Genomic DNA, 5682 nt, shown 5'->3' on the forward strand with positions numbered 1-5682 from the left:
AGTTTCTTCTTTTAGGTGGTCTTTGGGTAAAAATAATAAATAACAAATATTTGCTTATTTATTTATTTGGGTACGCCCTCCCCCCCCCACACACACACACGTTCATGAGACACAATCCACTTTTGAAGGTCAGAGGACATCAGTGGGTTTTGGAGACTGAATTCAGGTCATCAGGCTGGGGGCAAGCTCCTTTACCCAGTGGCCTCAAAGACAGATGGAAATTTTAAAAAGCACTTATTTATTTTTTTAATTGGTGTTTTGACTGCATTTCTGTCTGTCAGGGTGTCAGATCTTGGAATTATACACAGTTATGAGCTGCTAAGTGAGTGCTGGGAGTTGAACCAGGATCCTCTGGAAGAGTAATCAGTGCGCGTAACCACTGAGCCATCTCTACAGCCTAATGGATGTATTTTTCATAGTTCTTTATCTGGCCGTTCCATGTACCGATTGTCTGTAGCTTTTTACTACTATTTTCAGTAGCCTTTCACAGTATGGATGCGCGGGCTTGCTGAACTGTTCAGCCATCTACTGGAGAACATGTGGGCTGTTTCCAGTTTGGATCAACCGACACCAGGGAAAAAGCCGTCCCTGACTGTCACTGGTGTGAACACACTCCCTCTTCTCTAAGATAAAAGCTCGGGTGTGTGATTATTGGTCGATGAGTGGTTTATTATTCCCTTTTTCCAGCAAGCAAATGGTTTGTGCGAGGCTGTGGCACGTGCGCATCTTCTCCAGGAATGGAGCCGTTTTCCTGCACCCTTGTCAGCCCAAGTCAGGGAATGGCTTGCAGGAGTTTGCTCTTCTTCCACCGCATGGTAGACTCCTGGATCAAACTCAGGCCATCAGGCTGGGCAGCACGCACCGTTAACACACCGAGCTATCTCACCAGCTCTGTTATCATGAAAAATGTATGTGTGTGCATGTCCTGCCTACAGACATGTGTGTGCATTGCTGTGTGCTCCTGGTGCTCACGGAGGCAGGACATGGGTACCAGAAACCCTGGAACTGGAGTGCTGGGAACGGAATCCAGGTCCTCTGCAAGAACAGCGAGCGCTCTCAACTGCAGAGGCTTAACATCCTGCCCCTCCCCTTTTAAAAGAATATAGATATTTTGATGGGCATGTAATGCTCTTCTAATTTTCATCCCTCTTATGTGCAGGATCCTGAACATGTTGTGTATTTGTAATATTTCTTTTTTCTATGTATGTTCTTCAATATATTGGTTTGAATGAGATTGCCCCCTCACCCCCACCCTCCACCCCACCCCCCACTCCCCACCCCCCACTCCCCACTCCCGTAGGCTCATATTTTTGCATGTTTAGTTCCCAGTTGATGAACTGTTTAGGAAAGATTAGGAAGTGTGTCCTTACTGGAGGAGATATGTAGCATGAGCTTTTATCTACCCTGCTTTATGTCACCGGTGGGTTGAGCTTCTAGCCACCTGCCCAGGGAATCTTTGGATCCACAAAGAAAACACACATGCACACACACACACACACACACACACACACAATCTCTCTCTCTCTCTCTCTCTCACACACACACACACACACACACACACATACACACACACTAGCTTGTTTTTTTTTAAAGATTTATTTATTTATTATATGTAAGTACACTGTAGCTGTCTTCAGACACCCCAGAAGAGGGCGTCAGATTTTGTTACGGATGACTGTGAGCCACCATGTGGTTGCTGGGATTTGAACTCAGGACCTTTAGAAGAGCAGTCAGTGCTCTTAACCGCTGAACCATCTCTCCAGCCCAGAGATGCCATCTAGCTCAATGGCTGGACACTTCTAATCCTCCAGGACACTTCTAATCCTACCCTAGGCCACTGGACACTTCCCTGAAATCTCACACAGCTGGTTGGCTTTATCTCTTACAGCTCCTACATCCCACCGTATCCCGCCACTCTATGGTGATTCCTCTCTCTCCTCCATCCGTGAGTTCTAGCCTGCACAACTCTAAGCATCCTGCCCTGCCTCCTTTTGCCTACCCATTGGCCACTGGTGTCTTTATTGGTCAATCGAAAACCAACTGGGGACAAGGGACTTTAGCATTTAGACACGCAGATTCTCAATTGAATCAAAGCATTAGAACCAATTTCCAACAGAGGTGTGTCATGTAAAAGCCAGACCTGCCAGGCCCAGTCTCTCTGTTTCTGTCTGCCTGTCTGTCTGTCTGTCTGTCTGTCTGTCTCTCTGCTACCTGAAGTGAGCTCTAGGCTACTGCTTCAGTACCAAGGCTCTCTGCTTCCCACTGTGATGATGATAAACTAACCCTCTAAAACTGTAGCAAGCCCCCAGCCAAATGCTCTCTTTTATAAGAGTCCCCTTGATCCTGGTGTCTCTGCACAGCGATAGAAGAGAGACTAGGACATTCAGAGACATGTCTCTTCATTTCTTCTGTTCAGAGTCCCATTGGACTGCTTGCTTTCTCACTACTAACATTTGCAAGTTTAGACATTCTAGATAGTAGTCCTCGGTCATATTTACAGTTTGAAAATATTTTCTCTCACTTCGAAAGAGTTCAGGATGAGATTTCTTGGTGTATAATTTGTGTGTGTGTGTGTGTGTGTGTGTGTGATATTGGACATTGAACCCAGGGCCTGGCACATGCTAAGCTACTACTTAACCACTGAATCACAGCCTGGTATCTCTCCTCCTTTTAATAGTCGTTCACAAAGTAAATGTGTTTTTATAATGTTTTGGTGAAGTTCAATTTATCAATTCTCCACTGTCTGTGCTTTGGTGTCTAGGGTAAGAACTCTCTGCTTAGCCAGGCCTTACGGTGATTGCACTGTTTTCTAGCTTAATGGTTTATATTTACATCTGTGATCCAGTCTGAGGTCATTTTTTAACAAGGCTTGAAGTTAAGCTAAAAACTTTTTTGCTTATGGTTTTCTAATTTGGAACTTGTATTTGTCAAACTCTTTGAGAGTATCAGGGTATGAGGAACTGGGGTGGTGGTGGTCAGGCAGTGATGGAATGGTAAAATAGTAACCGATTTGTAGGGGAAGGGGTACATTTCCACTCTATAAATATTTACCTGCAGGTGTGAATACAACTGCCATATGCTGATTTTAAATCACCAGTGTGATGGCACCGGGTTAGGGAAGGTGTGCATACACTCAGAGCTAATAACTGCACACACAGCAAGAGGATGTGGAGGGGAGGCCAGAGTGTAGGGACCTGAATCTTTTATAAGAAGCTGCATTTTTTTTTTTTTTGGTTTTTTGGATTTGGTTTTTTGGAGACAGGGTTTCTCTGTATAGCCCTGGCTGTCCTGGAACTCACTCTGTAGACCAGGCTGGCCTCGAACTCAGAAATCCGCCTGTGTCTGCCTCCCAGAGTGCTGGGATTACAGGCATGCGCCACCACTGCCCTGCTAGAAGCTGCATTTTTTAAAAGTCTTATTTTTATTTGTGTGTGTGTGTGTCCCCAAAGTTGGAAGAAGGTATTGGATCCCCTGGAACTGGTGTTAAAGGCGATATGAAGTGCCAAGTGTGAATGCTGGGAATCGAACTCAAGTCTTCTGGAAGATCATGAGCCATCTCTGCAGTCCTATAAGTCACCTTCTTAATAGTTCTACGGAGGGGTGTGTGTGTGTGTGTGTGTGTACGTGTGTAAAAGTGACTGCCTTCAAGCCTTATAACCTGTACGCATGTGGGTGGAGCCACAGATTCCTAATGGTGTGTCTTCCTTGATTTTATTGAAACTAGGACTCTGACCCCAAAGCTCATGGAGTCTGCATGACACAGAGCCGGCTTGCTCGAGGATCTCTGTCTCTGCCTCAGAATGCTGGGATTGCAGACAGTTGCCATGCCTGCCTGGCCTTTGTGTGACTGCAGCAGATCCAAATTCTGGTCCTCCCCACCGAACCATCTGCCGCCCCTATTTTTATTATTCTGGGTAATAAGGAAGCCTGGCCTTTTCTGGAGATAAATACTGCAGAATCAAGTTTGAAAAGATAGATCAGGGGCGTGGCTCGGTGGAGGAGCACTTTCTCTACTCTGTTAGAGTCTCTGAGTTCACCCCTAGGACTCAACAAACAAACAAACAAACAAAAACAAATGCAGAACAAAGACAAAGGCGATTTTCAGTAATGGCTGTGTGTAACGGCCAGCTATTGACATTCCTGAAAATTTAACAATAGACTTTCAGGACCTGTACAAGATGGTTTATAGGAAGAATAATATCAAAGGACACCACACACACACACACACAGACACCACACGCGCGCACGCGCACACACACACACACACACACACACACGGGGTTGGAGGAGAGAGAGAGAGAGAGAGAGAGAGAGAGAGAGAGAGAGAGAGAATGGATATGTCTCTTGCTGATTTCTCTAGCTAGGAGGCAGGAAATGGGATAGGAAATTGAAGACTGTGGGTGGCTTTTTCATTATCTATTTTCTAGAACTGTTATTATTACTGGAAATTGAAATGATAACAAGAAAAACTAAAATAGATACTTTTTCTTGTCTGCTAACTATGAGTAAAGAAATTATTTGGAGGATTTAATTGGAATGTGTGTGCTTGTGTGTGTGTGTGTGTTTATGTATGTGTGTATGTATATGTGTGTATGTGTGAATGTATGTGTCTATGTGTGTGTGTGCATATGCATGTACAAGTGTGTCTGTGTGTGTGTTCTGTTACTGGTAGCTCTTCTGCTCCCCTTTTACCAACCGTAATACAGTAAAACTAAGCCTTTGGCTAAGTTAGCTCATATCCTACACTGGATATGTGTGGAGTCTGCTTTAAAATCCATGATTCCTAAGCTAATTAATTTTGAGATGGGATCTCACTTTTGCAGCCAAGGCTGGTCCTCAACTCACAGCAATCCTCCTGCCTCAGCCTCCTTCTAGGAGTGAGCTACTTTTACACCTAGAGCTCTCATTCCTCTTTAATCGTAAGTTCTACTGGCTCCTCTGTCTGGGTGACCCCATCAGTGAGGACCCTTGCATTTGCTGCTCGTCTAAGGGCTGGGCCGCAGCTCCTGTCCAGACTCTGCAGTACCAAAGCCTGGCCACAAAAGGCCCTTACACATACATAAACGTGGCTGGGTGGGTCGTCAGGCTTGCCAATCACGCCTGGTGATTCCTCAAACTCAAGCAATGGCAGAAGGAGAGAGCCTACTCCACAAAGTTATCCTCTGATTCCCCCCACCATGCTCTCTGTAGCGTGCTCCTCAACAGAATGTTCATGTGTGTACTTGTATACACACACGAATAATAAATACAAATCAAGGTAAAATAATTGAACAGGGAGCCAACAGGGTGGTTCAGTGGGTAAGAGGTTTACTCTGCAACCACAAGGACTCAAGCATCCACATCACATACCTTAGATTTAGGCGGCTCCCTGCTCCCTGCCAAATAACAGGCCCAGAACAGAGTTCTCCATGCTAACCTAGAGGCCCTGAGGGTCCCTTTCCACACATTTCTCCCTGCAAAATGTATTTAATCTTCCGTCCACCCTGAGAAGTTGGTATGGTATCGTAGGCATCCATTTGCCACGATGAACAGTCAGTGAACAGTTTACAACCATGGACTGTCTCTTTCATCAAAACCCGCAGTGGGGAGTCGTGGAGAAGACATTTGGCTATGGAGCTGCAGCCTCCTGAAGAAGGCCTCTCTGTTTCCAGCCACAACGGCAGCCAAGGTAAGGACAGTCAT

The sequence above is a fragment of the Apodemus sylvaticus genome, chromosome 10, assembly GCF_947179515.1.
Source record: "Apodemus sylvaticus chromosome 10, mApoSyl1.1, whole genome shotgun sequence".
Classification (NCBI taxonomy): domain Eukaryota; kingdom Metazoa; phylum Chordata; class Mammalia; order Rodentia; family Muridae; genus Apodemus; species Apodemus sylvaticus.